Below are 18487 nucleotides of genomic sequence, written 5' to 3'. Positions count from 1 at the left end.
TTCTTGTCTTCTGTGATCTTCTACTTCTTGCAAAAATACCATGTCAAATATCAAAATATAAACATAATAAAACATCCCTCTGTGAAGTTCAGGGGAGGTTATCTCATCTGCATAGTCAATCTATATTAGCAAAACATATGTATATATAATGAAATCAACATATCGATTGTCCCAACATCAACATCATGACGACACAAAACCACAACAATGACCATCACAATTCATGCACAACAAAGGGAAGGGCGCAGTTATAGAACTCCCCAACCACACGCACAACAAGGAAAGGGCACAGTTATAGAACTCCAATCGCACGCATGACATAGCTTCCATGTGGTTATAGCCCAAAATATCGAGTTCAGAGGTGCGGTCTAAAGGTCTACGCCACTTTTCCAGGCCATCCTCCAGACCACTGCCCAAAATTTCTTGTAACTTCTCATAATGATAAATGACATAATGGAAAATCCATTCATATAAAACTTGAACAGGTACTAAACCCATGCAAAAATTTCATCAAACACATGGAAAACAAAAGAGTTATAGATCATGATTGCATATCTAATCATAAGAGTTTGAGATTCTTTTGAGAATGACCAAGAAGGCTCTATTCCCTTTCCACATAATTGCAACAACAATTATTAGTCCATAAATTCATCAATCAATCAATAACTAAATGATTCATTACAAGAGTCATAGATGGAACACATCATATAACCAACATATAAGGAGAAAGTAACTAGCATAGTAACCATGGAAACTCAACCATAATATCACCATTATAATACTAAAAATGCTCATATATCACAATAATTAAATGTCTCATATTAACATAGAAAAATACCAACCAAGTCAGGGACTTCCATGCACCACCTAATGATGGACTAGGCTAAACCAAATTTGTATTTTAGCTAATCACCCCCGCACTATTTTCCAAGCACGAATGTAGCAAAATATGATGGTAGGCTAACCCGATAATGAAATATAAATCAAAGCAGAATAGTATAACCTACTTCTACTATCAATTTGTGGAAGCTTAAATATCGAGCTGAACAATATAACCAAAAGAAGAAGAAATTCATAATACACATGAAAATACTTTGGGGAAATCCTTAGCTAAAAACCCCACTATCTGTATTATCATACAAGGTGGAAATACATAGGAATTATACAAAGCCTTAGTTCTCACATCTAGCCAGCTCTTAGTACAATCCTCACAGATGCTCATATGCAATCTTAGCTTCTCTCTAGCCTTCCTCTCTGCCCTCCAAGCTCCTATTTCCTTGCGTTGTTCCTTGTGGATTATTCTCCTGTTACCAAGTGGATGATCTCCCTTCAAAACTATGCAATCCTCAAGGATTAAATCCTTGACTGCATGCATGAGTTTTCTCCATGAGAACACACATGCAACTGATAGTACATTGTCCTTGACTTTAATCTTAACTGGCATGAGTTTTTGATGATGGAATCTTTAGTTAACTGTAGTAGCACTAGTTGAGTGCATGCATGCATCAACTGACTGTTAACTCACTATTAGTTCCTCAAACAGTTTGGAACTAATTTAAATAGACTTAACTCAGTAAACTGAGTTAACTAATTACAACTCAAATATAACTCAATATTATCTCCTTAATTTAAGGGATAATTGTTGCATGACTTCAGAAAGACTTCTAACTTGAATTTCTTCAACTAATTAACTTAAAATAAATAAATTATTAATTCCAAGTAGTTGTTAAGACTAAATTAGATTTTAATTCACATTTAATTCAGGGACAAATTAAATTGGAATATTCTTGTTGCCATATTTCAACACTCCCTCTCAACAAGAGAGGGATTATTTGCCACCCTGATCCTATCTCTATGGAACTCAAATTTACACTTTGACAATGCCTTTGTCAAAATGTCAGCATCTTCCTTCTCTGTTTCAATATACTGCAATGACATGATCCTCTCGACCTATGAAAAGCCACTGGCAACAAATCTTGCCTTATGCTTCCACACTACCATCAACAGCTTTCTTTACCTTGTAAAGCCAACAAGAACTCACAACTGACTTGTTCTCTGGTCTTGGAACCATGTCCCAGACACTGTTACAAACTATGGAATCATACTCCTCCACCATAGCATCAACCCAAATCGGCTATTGCATTGCTTCCTCAAAGGAAGATGGATCGGTCTCAACACATTCCCTAGCAAGGGCCATGTATCCAGTGTACCTCTCAGGTGACCTCCTTTGTCTGCGCTGAGAAGATGGTGCTCCCACATTCTCTCTCGCATCCTCCAACAATCTATCATCTTTTATTGTGCACTTCCGTCCATCTCTGGAAGACTTTGCTTGAGTGGATGTCTCCACTTCTGGAACCTTTGCACGCGGATGCTTTGCATTAGTCTAAGGCTCCTCCTCCTTAGGAACCAATAGTTCCTCCATAGCCTATAGTTGGAGCTCCCTCTCAAGGGAAACTCGCATGGCCTTCTGCTCATCAAACTTGAGATCTCTGCGCACCACTGTCCTCTGACTGGTAGGCAAGTACACCCGATAGTTGTGAGGTGTATCAACGTACCCCACAAATATCCCTGACTCTGTTGTTGGATCAGGCTTCTTTCGTGCATCCTTTGTCACAATGGAAATATACCGATGAGCTAAAGATCCTGAAGTGACCCACATCTGGTATCTTACCAGAGAAATCTTCCTATCTAGTCAATTTAACGTCTTAAATTTCTCTACATAAATTATCAATCCATGTATCGTAAACTGATGAAGTGTGGTGCACCATATGTGCTTAGTTGACTTTTTTCTTACTTCGTTGTTTTATATTTTTTATCTTGTTTTGGGGTTTTGTTCTTGTTGATCTCCTAAAGTGTCTAATGCAAATGGAAATCCGACTCTAAGGTCTTAAGAATAATTTTAAAGGTCAAGTATGGATGTAGATTTCAAGACAAGGTTTATGTCCGTTATGGTAACTTCAAAATTTAGCACTTCAAAAATCTCAAAACATGTTATTGATACTTGATATGCAACTACTTAAATCAAACAAAAGATGAAATATTGATCATGAAATCACTGTCTCTGCTGCCCATCTAATTACAGAAATAAAATATAAACTATTGCACTCAAACAAACCAAAAATTGCAGACTAATGAAAGCAAGATCAATTTACTTCACTTATAATCCGATAGCTCGCCAAGTAGCTTTTCTGGGTTAAGCCATGGCTCTGGATATAACATCAATAACACGAAGAATTGATATCTAAATTACCTACTTGCAAATGAAAGTAAAATCAAGTCACTTCACTTATAATTCGATAACTCGCCAAGTAGATTTTCGGGGTTAAGCCATGGCTCTGGAGATAACGTCAATAACATGAAGAACCTGATATCTAAATTACCTACTTTCAAATGAAAGTAAAATCAAGTCACTTCACTTATAATCCGATAGCTCGCCAAGTAGCTTTTCGGGGTTAAGCCATGGCTCTGGAGATAACGTCAATAACATGAAGGACCTGATATCTAATTACAAAGATGAAAGCAAAATCAAATCACTTCACTCATAATCCGATAGCTCGCCAAGTAGCTTTTCGGGGTTAAGCCATGGCTCTGGAGATAACTTCAAATGACATGAAGAATTTGATATCTAAACTAACTAACTACATCAAATAAATAACACTGAAATCAAAGCATAACTGAAATTGAAAAGCTTAAGAAAAAGTTTAGCAGAGAGGCAAATCTCATGTCACTATTTGATGCAAAAACATGTAAAGAAAAACTAATCTACAATCAACTGGTTGAACACACTTGCATGAATTAAAATTGCATGAATGGAAAATCTAGACTATCAAACTTGAAAGCAATAAAATGACATACATGAATGAAATCAAAGCAAAATTACAAAATGAAATCTACTCTACCTTACATTCTAATATGCTCCATGACATCTACTTCACATCTCCTTCCATGTTGAGAACATCAAAGCTTTATTCAAATTCTTCAAAATTACAAAGTACAACAAATCTTTCCAAAGCTTTCAAAATCCATCAAGGAAGAACTATAAACTCCAAGCTAAGCTAAGACTAACAAGCTAACAATCTAGCAAGCTCTAAACTAAAAAATGAAGGAGAGAGATCTCCTATTTATACACAAATATGAGAATCCATCTCATCAATGAGAGTCCATGAATCTCTCCCTCTACCTCTAGAGTCTTAATCAAATTAGGAACTGATAAGACACATGTCTTCTTAGAGTTTCAATACAATTAAAAGATGTGACACATATCCTCATGATCCCATGATTCTTTCCACTCAAATTCGAATTTGGCCTTAGAGTGCCACATAAGGGTCTTCTAGAAGCCTCCTTTTGACCTACACATGTCAACAATCTCAACCCACTTGTTAGGTATAAGCATATGCACATTATTTCCTAATTTTTAACTACAAATTCACTTAAAGAGGCTAAGAATTGATAAAGTTTGGAAAAACATAAATATGGCCCAATGATAATGAAAGTGGGATGAATGTAGTGACATAGTAGTGAAATGGAGGTGATATAATGGACATAATAGTGAAAGTGTAATAGAAATGATTGACATTTTCAAGACTCAACATACCCCCAACTGAAGTTATTGCATGTCCTCATGCAATATATATTACATTAACTATTTTGATCCTTGAGCTTTGGCTTAACTTTGCATGATATCATTTGATAACTTCATATTTTTACAAAGTGTTTTACTTGAATTGCAACATGGTTGGTTATTGTGTTACAACCATTTTTCTTTTTGTTGCATTTTATTTTGATCTTTGAACTTTTCATAATGATATTTTGATTATTGTTGCAAAGTATATCTTTATTGGATTGCATGATGGTTGGCTCTTGTGTGACAACCATGATTTTGTTTGTATCTAATTTATGCTTTAAGCACTTTTTGAAAATCCATTGTATGCTCATAATAAAAATATAACAGTTAATATGAATGTATTCCCCCCCCCCCAACTAATGGTATTGGCAATTTTATGAAATGAGGAAGAGAAATGTTTTTCCAACAATTATCATTATAGATTTTTATGGAATTCTATGGTCAAAAGCTAGAAAATGACGTACCTTAACTTATCCTTTGGAATGGATGAGTTGTATGTGTGGTGGCTGCAAAATTTTGATCATATTCTTCTTCAAGTGACTGTACAAGAGGAGTCATGGATAAAGAGTTAAGATGACTTTTTATTGCTTCTACTAAAACTTGCTGAATCTGCTCCAAAATGCTGAAAATAATAGTCTTCATGTCTTCAAAACTCATTGGCACAATTCCTACTATGTGAAAAGATGTTCTGATGTAGAACATAGTAGAAAATTGTTGACTTAGTGACCATTAATGGATGCCACTAGTCAACACAAGAACTTTCACCATTGATGACAATGAGAGTCAAGATGCCCAAATACATCTTGCTAGGTACGAATGAATTTGCTGATGCTGAGTCACCTAGAAGATCTTATGAACAAGGGACATTAATGTATTCCCATTGTTTGTCAGCATGAGGACTTGCCATTAAGACATGCAAGCCTCAAGGTGTTTTTACAAAAAACTTAGACTCAAAGGACTATGGACTCAATAATTTGCATTGAAGCAGGGCTTATTTGCGGAATGAAAATGACAGGAAATGGAAGATGGAAATGGAAGATGGCAATGGAGAGTAGAAATGGAAATGCGCAATAAGCATGTGAATGAGCCTCTTGCTTTTATTTGTGGATTATGAATGGACAAAAAGAGATGGAAAGTGTATGTGAATGTAAATGGAAAATATGAAGTGAAATGAGGTGAATGATTTATTATGAGGTATGGATGTGATGAAGACAATTGTATTTGAAAGCTTTTCAAGTGTTTGAATCTAATTTTGCATCAGCATATTTCCTCTTTGTTGCTAATCATCCTCCTATGAAACAACTTGGTCTCTTAAAGAGACACCATTCTCTTGTAGTCATCTGTCCTTTCTCCTGAAACCTGCAAAAAAAATAATACTTCTTCTGCAATGGAATGTAAGATTATCAAAGGAGATAGGTGGTCAATATCTCTAGTTATGATATTTACACACAAAACTAAGAATTTGTATTAATGAAACAAGTTCTCAAAGGAAAAATCAAAAGAATTTATACCTACTTTGGAATTAGTGCCTCAAGTTGATGTTGCTTCTTTTCAGCAATTTATTTCATTATTTACCATTTCAAGCTCTAATGATGGATTTATCATTGTGTAGATCTTGTTGATATCTTTCCAATGGTACTTGAATCATCAAAATTTGATTTTGTATGAGAAAGTTAGGCTGATTTGAACAATAAGGTTTTTTTCAGCTACAGAATTAGAGAACAGCTACAGAATTGGACTTTAGCTGTGGAATGTGCACGATTTTTGTAGCTAAAAATCTTGAATAAAAAGTTAGCCATTCATCTTTCATCATCAGTCCAAAATTAGTCAATTCCTTTAGAAAAGTGAGCAAATAACATATTCATTTCATTGATTCAAAATTATTAATTTTTTTCTTGACATGCGGTGACTTAGTGTGGCGACTTAGTGATAACACACACCTTGACTTACCTTTGACCGGGGTCTTTTTCATTGACCTGGATCAAATGAATAGGACACCATCCATGTACTGACATTTTCCCAGCTACCCATGTGGTTTGTTTTGTCTCTTGACACCTATAACCTATAGAAGTATGAAACTGGCTACGGAATTGCCAGTTAGCTGCGGAATCAGGCTGCATTCCGCAACTAAAAGACAACCAACAATCAATTTTGATTTTTTTTTTGTATGTATAGAGGACTATTTTGCAGACCAACTACTGCAACACTCAAACTTGTTTTGGATTTGACAATTTTCAAGAAACCATTTCCCAAAATTTCATAATTGCTGAATGAGATACCCATGGTTTTTTTACATTTCCTTTGATAGAGTTTAGCTGTTTTTGGTTCAGGCATGCATATACTGAGCCATAGCTCATGTTTTAAGACAACTCCCGGGAATATCCAGGCGAGGATTCTAAAAACAAACAACACAACTACCTGCATGGGATTCATTCCACTTTGATAATTTTTCTTCCTCTCTGGTAGTTCCAGGCAACCAATGTAATTAGAGGCAATTTTGGGTTTAACTCACAGGAAATAAACATGAACAGAATGTGAGTGAGTTTTCGAATGTCCTCTGCATCGAATGCAAAGAAGCTCCATGCCACGTCTATTGGTTGGTTGCAAAGAGCCGTATCCAATTAATATTGTTGTTAACAGGTGTTACGTCTATTAGCCAAGAGCTATATCCAATTAGAACTACTATTAACAGGTGTTACGTCTATCAGCAAAGAACTGTATCCAATTAGAATTGCTATTAATCGGGAAGTGGCAGAGTAGGTGTTAGACGGGTGGAAAAAGGTGGGAGATGTATAATTAGCAAACGGTTAGTTATCATCACACCATTGATTTCAAATCGGAAGCAGCCCAATTAAATCAACTGTCAGTTAATTAATTCAAATTCTATTTTTTCCTCTCGGCCTGCAAAAATGGGTTTCAAAGAACCAAGGATATCTCCCAAATCGCTTCAAATTTCTTAAAACGATTTCTAAGTTATCTAATTGACCCTATTGCCGAAAAAACCCATGTTTTATTTTTCCCAAATTCATTTTCATTTGGCCAAATCGTGCAGTTAAATTTTAACGTTTTTTCCTGTTTTGCGTTTTCCTGAATTAATGTTTTTACTGTTTTGCATTTTATGAATCGTTGCATTCGGCTTTCTGGGTTTCATTTGCTGTGTAATGGCTCTTTAGGCTAGCTATTTACCTATACAGTAAGGAGGTATGCATTCTAAATCCCTGTTTTAAGATCTCCATATAATCAAATCCCTGTAGCCTCATGGTAAACAACATGTTTGATTTGCAGTGCAGTTTTAATCACATTCCCCCTTGTAAGTAATCCAACCAATTTCTCATTACTGTCCACTATAAGCAATCTGGATTGACCTGGTTTACTTAGTGTCGTGCGCCTAGGAAGGTTTAAGCTTGTCTCGACCAAAGATAGAGGAGGGATGTGTGCTTTGTAATGAACCTCTGCTCAATTGATATCATCACAATATACTCCTATATTATGATCCTTGATATTGTATGGCTCGCATCTCATTGGAAAGTTACTGATTTCCTTATAAATGTTGGCAGGCATTTCCATATATTTATGGTCTCAGTTGGGATGTTCCAGCAAGATGGAGGGATAGAAGAAATGATTGATATGAGAAATAGTAGTTGTAACAATTCTGATGATACTTTAACAATGGATGGAATATGGATGAGTGTTGAAGATTTTCACTAACATTGGCCTGCTGCTGTTGATTACAAGAGTCAGGTAAACAACTAGAGGAGGCTATTGCAGGTTTTATTTTTATTTTTTTATGATTTTACAAGTTTGTTTCAAGGCCAAAGCTCAGACAGGAATGCAGATTTTCTATTGAGACCATAGTGAAAACTAGAACTGGGGATAGCCATTGATTGTTTCTTCTTCGATCTGAACTGGGTGACAATTCAGATCTATGTCGGGATAATTCCGGAGATGCCCACGTGGCCAATTTCTTCATTGGACACCTATAACCTGCTAAACCTTGAAATTAGCTGCGAAATTCACAATTAGCTGTGGAATCAGGCTGCTTTCCGCAGCTAATTTGTAGAATCTTATTAAAATAGGACATAGTGTTTTGAGGACCACTACAAACCATAACCAATCAATCTTGGAAAGTTTGAACCTATCAAAGCAGCTGTGTTTCATTTTTTTTATTTTTTATTATTGAATCAATTGAAATGATGAAGTTTATTTTGTCTCCTTTTTTTTTAACATAACAATTCTTTTTCTGATCCTCTAGATCACACAAAGTGCAGGAGGAGAGCATACTCAAGAATTATTAATTATTATTTTTTATAACAATTATTTTTCTGATCCTCCAGATCACACAAAGTGCAAGAGGAGAGCATACTCAAGAATTATTAAAAAAAGTTTTTAGATGTAAGAAATAAGGTCTCCTAATTACACTTCCCCGGTAACGGTGCCAAAATGTATAGTCAATTTAACGTCTTAAATTTCTCTACATAAATTATCATTCCAGGTATCGTAAACTGATGAAGTGTGGTGCACCATATGTGCTTAGTTAACCTTTTTCTTACTTCGTTGTTTTATAGTTTTTATCTTGTTTTTGGGTTTTGTTCTTGTTGATCTCCTAAAGTGTCTAATGCTAATGGAAATCCTATTCTAAGGTCTTAAGAATACTTTTAAAGGTCAAGTATAGATGTAGATTTCAAGACAAGGTTTATGTCCCTTATGGTAACTTCCAAAACTTAGCACTTCAAAAGATCTCAAAACATGTTATTGATACATGAACAGGAATGTAAATATGCAGCTACTTAAATCAAACAAAAGATGAAACTCTGATCATGAAATCATTGTCTCTGCTACCCATCTAATTACAGAAATAAAATCTAAACTATTGCACTCAAACAAACCAAAAATTGTAGATTAACAAAAGCAAGATCAATTTACTTCACTTATAATCCGATAGCTCTCCAAGTAGCTTTTCCGGGTTAAGCCATGGCTCTGGAGATAATGTCAATAATATGAAGAATTGATATCTAAATTACCTACATGCAAATAAAAGTAAAATCAAATCACTTCACTTATAATCTGATAGCTCGCCAAGTAGCTTTTCGAGGTTAAGCCATGGCTCTGGAGATAACGTCAATAACATGAAGAACCTGATATCTAAAGTACCTACTTGCAAATGAAAGTAAAATCAAGTCACTTCACTTATAATCCGATAGCTCGCCAAGTAACTTTTCAGGGTTAAGCCATGGCTCTAGAGATAACGTCAATAACATGAAGAACCTGATATCTAATTGCAGAGATGAAAGTAAAATGAAATCACTTCACTCATAATCCGATAGCTCGCCAAGTAGCTTTTCAGGGTTAAGCCATGGCTCTGGAGATAATGTCAAATGACATGAAGAATTTGATATCTAAACTAACTAAGAACAGCAAATAAATAAGACTGAAATTGAAAAGCTTAAGAAAAAGTTCAGCAGAGAGGCAAATCTCATGTCACTATTTGATGCAAAAACATGTAAAGAAAAACTAATCTACAATCAACCAGTTGAACACACTTGCATAAATTAAAATTGCATGAATGAAAAATCTAGACAATCAAACTTGAAAGCAATAAAATGACATACATGAATGAAATCAAAGCAAAATTACAAAATGAAATATACTCTACCTTACATTCTAATATGTTCCATGACATCTACTTTACATCTCATCTCATGTTGAGAACATCAAAGCTTTATTCAAATTCTTCAAAATTACAAAGTACAACAAAGCTTTCAAAAGCCATCAAGGAAGAACTATAAACTCCAAGGTAAGCGAAGACTAACAAGATAACAAGCTAACAAGCTCTAAACTAACAAATGAAGTGTTAACACTCAGGTTGTTCCCAAAAGTTGTAATAAAGGGAATACAGCCGAGGTAACCATAGACCGATCTTTTAGATGCAAGTTCTAGCCAATCTGCATCCATAGAGGGCTCTCTCTTTATAATTTAGCTTTGTTTTAAGGTATATTAGGCTAGTTGTGAAGTACAAGGGTTTGTTTGATTTTTGGATGGTGATATTCAATAGAACAGGGGTGTAAATATGAGACGTTCATACCATTGGGTTAATGGATTATATGAGGATGAACGGCTAGATACGATTTCTTTGACAGAGGGTGGTACTACAGAGCAAGGTAATCAATCATGGAACAATTTATAAGCTAGAATCAGATGGGATGGAGTCAGTGGGTGAAGGGAAATTAAGAATCCTTCATCATGTAGACGGAGGGAAAGTGGGTGATTATTGCTAGGGAGCAGTTAAGAATTCCTTAGCTAATATTCAAGATGTAAGAACTAGGGGAAACAAGAGCAGTTAAGAATTCATGTTTATGCTAATTCTGATGAAAACATTAATAATAACAGAGATTGAACAAAGAGTGCGAACAGACAAATTTTGAGTTATTCTTTTTCTCTGTTATTCAGATCATGAAACATATATGATATAGTAAACACGGAAACTAAAAACACAAGTAAGAGGGACTTATTGATCCATAAGATGATTCAAAAATTTTGTAACAAGTCCTCTGCTATCAATTCCACACCCAGAGAGTCCAGCAATAATGGATTCCAGCAGCTTTTGTATTCAGAAGGTTTTTAGAGTTATAGTGCAGTCTAAGAAATGCATCACCAACCCCAAATACTTCGCTTGGGGAGGTATTTATACAAAAGTGTTTACAAAATATCTCAAAGAGATAATATCTAGTAATAACTCATTCTACCCACTTTACAAGAGAAGTAAATGATCTTGAAAATAGGGAGAAACAAATGAAGAAGTAAATGTTGTTGTGCTCGCTGCTCAGTTGGTGAGATGTGTTGACTCTAAGCTCAGTGAGTCGGCTGGTGGTTGTTTCCACTGATATTCCGCACTGCTGCCTCAGCTTTCTCGGGTGTATTTAATTTTGATTTGATAGATTGTTGCCCCGCATGACTCTTATCCGTTCCTATTCTCCGCTTTATGGTATCTGTTACATCCTGGGTAAAACAAAAGTTGAAACATGCTTATAGGATTTCCAACATGCTTTGTCACCACTGCTCTTCTGGTAAATTATGTCTTTGTAGCTTTCTCAAATTCTCATCAGCGTCTGTGTACCTGAAGAAGTTAGGTTGGACTGTAAAAAGATGTTTCACTTCATGCTCAATATAAAATAGATTTTCCAAGTTGTTGTAGAGAGTTTGGCCAGATGGAAGGGCCTTCTCTGCTAAAGTACTTGATGATGCATTTACTTGATCAATAGCATGTTTATTCAACTTGTGCGTGTACTCAACTTGTCTCAACAAGTGTTCATTGCTTTCCAATAGACTTGGCAAGCCCCTTTCATGCAAAACTGAAAATCTTTCTATAAAAGAGTCTATCTCCACTTGCATATCCTGGCACCTCCTTTCCAAATTTTGCATCAGGGTTCTCTTGGTCAGAACTCTTTTGATTGTTAGGATGGTGCATGTTCTGTCTCTGATGTCCAGTGCTGCTAGTTCTTCACTGGTCTTAGTGTTCAAAAAATGGATTATCCTGTTGGCTTGTTTGGGCATATGTCCCGATAGAGTTCTGGCCTTTTGAATTTCCACTTGGGCTACTGCTATCAAGTCAATCTGCTCATAAATAGTTTGAATAGATCTCCACACATTACTAATGGATTAACTGATGTTAGCCCACAAAATGCCTTTGATTTCTCCCAGAGGCTTATCTAAAGAGAGGTCCTTTTCCAATGCTTTTACCTTGTTCTCTAATGCTTTCACCTCTCTTGTCTTTTCTGCCACAGTCATTTTGGATTTGTCATAACTCACTTCTAATTTTGCCAATTTCTCTTTGGCTTCTTTCAATTCTGATACTTGGAGTTTTAATTCCTCCATGGCTTTTATTAACTCCTCTGTGGTCATAGTAGTGCTGCTGCCTGGTGCTGTTGTTGTTGATGTTGTTCCTGCTGCTGATGCTAGGATAGTAGGAAGCATTGTTGTTATAACTGTGGGAGGGGCAATGTGACTGTTGGAGCTATTTGAGATAGCTGGGAGGTCAACTCTCCCTGCTTTTCTTGTAATGCTTTCTCTAGTGCTTACTTCGTTTCACCCAATCTTTCATTCAACCTCATGAGCAGGTCCATCATGTCCTCCTCGGACTTCTGCTGTACAACATCTGTTGTTTGTGGATGCATAGTAGGAGGCATTTTGAGTTGTTTTCGGAGGGCAGCAATGTCATCTTCCTTTTTCTTCATTAGTGCTTTTATGCCTTTGGCATCTTTGGGATCATGTCCCAGTTCAATGATGATATCTTCCAAAGATTTTATCCTATTGTCTTTTGCTAAAGAGGAAGCTTTTTCTAATTCTAGCTAAGCAGAGGTGTTCTCCAATGAGTTTTGCAATTTGTGAGCCAACATTGCTTTATCATCTAGTGTAGAATACACCATCTCTCCTGTCTATTTGTGCAACTCAATCTGGTCTATGGATGAATATCCTTGGCCAGGACCTCCAGATTTGTCCTTATATAATCAGCTGCTGACTGTGGTTGCTACACCTTGGGCTTGAAGTAGCTCATGATCATTTTTCCCTCCTTTATATCATATGCAGACATCAATCTTTGCTGTTTTGTGGGGGCCACCTTGAGATATTGATCATAAATTTGCAGCCTTAATGGATCATTTCTAGCCTTAATTTCTGTGAATGTTCTTTTGACATCAGAGTTCTGCTTGCTTGGTGGCCTTGATGATGAGACTTCCAACTATGCTACCTTTCTAGCTCTTTCCTGTGTGAGCTGACTGATGTATCAATTACTGGGGAGGTCTGTGGGCTATTTGCCCTCTCACTTCTTAGGCTTTCTAATGTTTCTTCAATGATTTCCTCTTCAGATAGAGGATTGAGTCTTTGCCTCTTAGCACCTGGCTGTTCTGCAGGTCCACTGATGGGTGTGGCCTCTTCTCTATCCCTTTTCTTACCTTTTTCCTCATTAAGAGGAGTCTGCAATGCTGGTATCTCTGGTGCTTTGGTCTGTACTAGAGGAATTTCCTCGTGCTGCTCTGTCATTTCTTGTTGTTCTGTGCCTACCACCTCCTTGCCCTTTGAAGAACTTGAAATTGGTATGGTGGCCCCTTGTATGGGTTGCTGTGAAGTCCCAGCAGAAGATGCACCCACTCTGACTTACTGAGGCAGCTTGAAAGATACCTGTCCAAAAGAGTCTAGGTCAAGGGTCTTTTCTAAACCTTTCATAGCCTGTTCCATTTTTTGTTTCCGAGTAAGTTCTTCTACTAATGTACCCTCTATCCATTCATCCTGATTGACATATTGTTCTACCTCAGGGATCCTATGATGATTGTAAGCGGACAACCGGTTTTTCACTTTTCTTTCACTTATAAAGCCATTTGGGTCATATGGTACCCACCAGAAGCTTTTCTTCAATTTAAGCTCTCCCCCTAATATTTTATCAGCATCTTCCCATGCTTCTCTTTTGTTAATAATAAAGGGGCCTAATTGGTTTCTTATCCTTAGTTGAGCTTTCTTTTTGACATTCCAAAGGTGAGTCAAATCTACATTAATAAGTTGTCTGAAATATTCCAGAGCAAACAGTCTCATAGGCACATATTTTGGCAGTTTATAGGGGCACAGTTGTTCCCAAAAGTTGTAAGAAAGGTAATACGACCGAGGTAACCATAGAACAATCTTTTAGATGCATGTTCTAGCCAATCTACATCCAAAGAGAGCTCTCTCTTTATAATTTATCTTTTTTTTAAGGTATATTAGGCTAGTTGTGAAGTACAAGGGTTTGCTTGATTTTTGGATGGTGATATTCAATAGAACAGGGGTGTAAATCTGAGAAGTTTAGTCCATTGGGCTAATGGATTCTATGAGGATGAACTTCTGGATATGGTTTCTTTGACAGAGGGTGGTACTACAGGGCAAGGTAATCAATCATGGAACAATTTATAAGCTAGAATCAGATGAGATGGAGTCAGTGGGTGAAGGGCAATTAAGAATCCTTCATCATGTAGACAGAGGGAAAGTGGATGATTATTGCTAGGGAGCAGTTAAGAATTCCTTAGCTAATATTCAAGATGTAAGAACTAGGGGAAACAGGAGTAGTTAAGAATTCTTGTTTATGCTAATTCTAAAGAAAACATTAATAATAACAGAGATTGAACACATAGTACGAACAAACAAATTCTGAGTTATTCTTTTTCTCTGTTATTCAAATCATAAGACATATATGATATAGTAAACACAAAAACTGAAAACACAAGTAAGAGGGACTTATTGATCCATAAGATGATTCGAGAATTCTATAACAAGTCCTCTGCTATCAATTCCACATCCAGAGAGTCTAGCAACAATGGATTCCAGTAGCTTTTGTATAAAGAAGGTTTTCAGAGTTACAACGCAGTCTAAGAAATGTATCACCAACCCCAAATACTTCGCTTGGGGAGGTATTTATACAAAAGTGTTTACAAAATATCTCAAAGAGATAATATCTAGTAATAACTCATTCTACCTACTTTATAGGAGAAGTAAATAATCTTGAAAACAGGGAGAAACAAATGAAGAAGTAAATGTTGTTGTGTTGGCTGCTCAGTTGGTGAGATGTGTTGACATGTAAGCTCGGTGAGTCGGCCGGTGGTTGTTTCCACTGATATTCCACATTGCTGCCTTGGCTTTCTTGGGCGTATTTAATTTTGATTTGATAGATTGTTGTCCTGCATGACTCTTATCCATTCCTATTCTCCACTTTATGGTATTTATTATATCCTGGGTAAAACAAAAGTTGAAACATGCTTATAGGATTTCCAACATGCTTTGCCACCACTGCTCTTCTGGTAAATTATGTCTTTGTAGCTTTCTCAAAGTCTCATCAACGTCTGTTTACCTGAAGAAGCTAGGGTGGACTGTAAAAATATGTTTCACTTCATGCTCAATATAAAATAGATTTTCCAATTTGTTGTAGAGAGTTTGGCCGGATGGAAGGGCCTTCTTTGCTGATGTACTTGATGATGCATTTACTTGATCAGCAACATGTTTATTCAACTTGTGTGTGTACTCAACTTGTCTCAACAAGCGTTCATTGCTTCCCAAAAGACTTGGCAAGCCCCTTTCATGCAAAACTGCAAATCTTTCTAGAAAAGAGTCTATCTCCACTTGCATATCCTGGCACCTCCTTTCCAAATTCTGCATCAGGGTTCTCTTGGTCAGAACTGTTTTGATTGTTAGGATGGTGCCTGTTTTGTCTCTGATGTCCAGTGCTGCTAGTTCTTCACTGGTCTTAGTGTTCAAAAAATGGATTAGCCTGTTAGCCTGTTCGGGCATATGTCCCAATAGAGTTCTGGCCTTTTGAATTTCCACTTGGGATACTGCTATCAAGTCAATCTGCTCATAAATAGTTTGAATAAATCTCCACACATTACTAATGGATTAGCTGATTTTAGCCCACAAAATTCCTTTGATTTCTCCCAGAGGCTTATCTAAAGATAGGTCCTTTTCCAATGCTTTTACCTTGTTCTCTAATGCTTTCACCTCTCTTGTCTTTTCTGCCACAGTCATTTTGGATTTGTCATAACTCACTTCTAATTTTTCCAATTTCTCTTTGGCTTTTTTCAATTCTGATACTTGGAGTTTTAATTCCTCCATGGCTTTTATTAACTCCTTTATGGTCATAGTAGTGCTGCTGCCTGGTGCTGTTGCTGTTGATGTTGTTCCTGCTGCTGATGCTGGGATAGTAGGAGGCACTACTGTTATAACTGTGGGAGGGGCAGTTGTGACTGTTGGAGCTATTTGAGATGGCTGGGAGGTCGACTCTCCCTACTTTTCTTGTAATTCTTTCTCCAATGCTTGCTCCGTTTCACCCAATCTTTCATTCAACCTCATGAGGAGGTCCATCATGTCCTCCTCGGACTTCTACTGTACAAAATCTTCTGTTTGTGGATGCATAGTAGGAGGCATTTTGAGCTATTTTCGGAGGGCAGCAATGTCATCTTCCTTTTTCTTCATTAATGCTTTTATGCCTTTGGCATCTTTGGGATCATGTCCCAGTTCAATGATGATATCTTCCAAAGATTTTATCCTATTGTATTTTGCTAAAGAGGAGGCTTTTTCTAATTCTAGCTGAGTAGAGGTGTTCTCCAATGAGTTTTGCAATTTGTGAGCCAACATTGCTTTATCAGCTAGTGTAGAATACACCATCTCTCCTGTCTATTTGTGCAGCTCAATCTGGTCTATGGGATGAATATCCTTGGCCAGGACCTCTAGATTTGTCCTTATATAATCAGTTGCTGACTGTGGTTGCTGCACCTTGGGCTTGAAGTAGCTCATGATTATTTTTCCCTCCTTTATATCATATGCAGACATCAATCTTTATTGTTTTGTGGGAGCCATCTTAAGATATTGGTCATAAATTTGCAGCCTTGATGGATCATTTCTAGCCTTAATTTCTGTGAATGTTCTTTTGACATTAGAGGTCTGCTTTCTTGGTGGCCTTGATGATGAGACTTCAACTGTATGCTCCCTTTCCAGCTCTTGCCTGTGTGAGCTGACTGATGTATCAATTACTAGGGAGGTCTGTGGGCTAGTTTCCCCCTCACTTCTGAGGCTCTCTAATGTTTCTTCAATGATTTCCTCTTCAGATAGAGGATTTAGTATTTGCCTCTTAGCACCTGGCTATTCTGCATGTCCACTGATGGGTGTGGCATCTTCTCTATCCCTTTTCTTACCGTTTTCCTCATTAAGAGGAGTCTGCAATGCTGGTATCTTTGGTGCTTTGGTCGTACTGGAGGAATTTCCTTCTGCTGCTCTGTCATTTCTTGCTGTTATGTGCCTGCCACCTCCTTGCCCTTTGAAGAACTTGAAATTGGTATGGTGGCCCCTTGTATGGGTTGCTGTGAAGTCCCAACAGAAGATACACCCACTCCGGCTTGCTGAGGTAGCTTGAAATATACCTGTCCAAAATAGTCCAGGGCAGGGGTCTTTTCTAAATCTTTCATAGGTTGTTCCATTTTTTGTTGCCAAGTAAGTTATTCTACTAATATACCCTCTATCCATTCATCCTGATTGACATATTGTTCTACCTCAGGGATCCTATGATGATTGTAAGCGGCTAGCCGGTTTTTTACTTTTCTTTCACTTATAAAGCCATTTGGTTCATATGGTACCCACCAGAAGCTTTTCTTCAATTTAAGCTCTTCCCCTAATATTTGATCAGCATCTTCCCATGCTTCTCTTTTGTTAATAATAAAGGGGCCTAATTGGTTTCTTATCCTCAGCTGAGCTTTCTTTTTGATATTGCAAAAGTGAGTCAAATCTGCATTAATAAGTTGTCTGAAATATTCCAGAGCAAACAGTCTCATAGGCACATATTTTGGCAGTTTATAGGGGCACATCTCACAGCCATATATCCTGATCTCAGCGTGATCCTGGTAAAAGTACTAGTCACCTATCCTATAGTTCTTGGAGAGCTGTAAAATTTTCCTTATGTCGCCAGATAACCTAGGAGGAGGAGCTCCTATTAATAGAGTGGAGGCTGGATGTAGGAACAGGTCAATGAACTCACAATAAGTATAAGGGGTATCAGCAATTCTATGGAAGACAGAGGTCAAAAATATTACAGATCTCCTCTCTCCTTTGGCATCCAATTTTCTGATAGGAAATATAAAAATGTCTGGGTGGTAGTACAACAGTAGATGATATATGAAACTTGTGTATTTAAACACTCCTTATCTTTCCAAATTCATAAATTGACCATGGATTTTGTCAGTAATGAAAGAGGCATTTTCATACTTAATAGCAGGGGGCTGTCCAGGAGTGAGGTAGATAGCAGAACCATGACTGTTTCATCCACAAATTCACTAGACCTGAATCCGAAGATTACTTCTA

Source organism: Pinus tabuliformis, chromosome 3_1, assembly GCF_031772625.1.
Source record: "Pinus tabuliformis cultivar Carrire ecotype Pingquan chromosome 3_1, CPIR1, whole genome shotgun sequence".
Lineage (NCBI taxonomy): Eukaryota > Viridiplantae > Streptophyta > Pinopsida > Pinales > Pinaceae > Pinus > Pinus tabuliformis.
Note: the sequence above shows the minus strand (reverse complement) of the source record.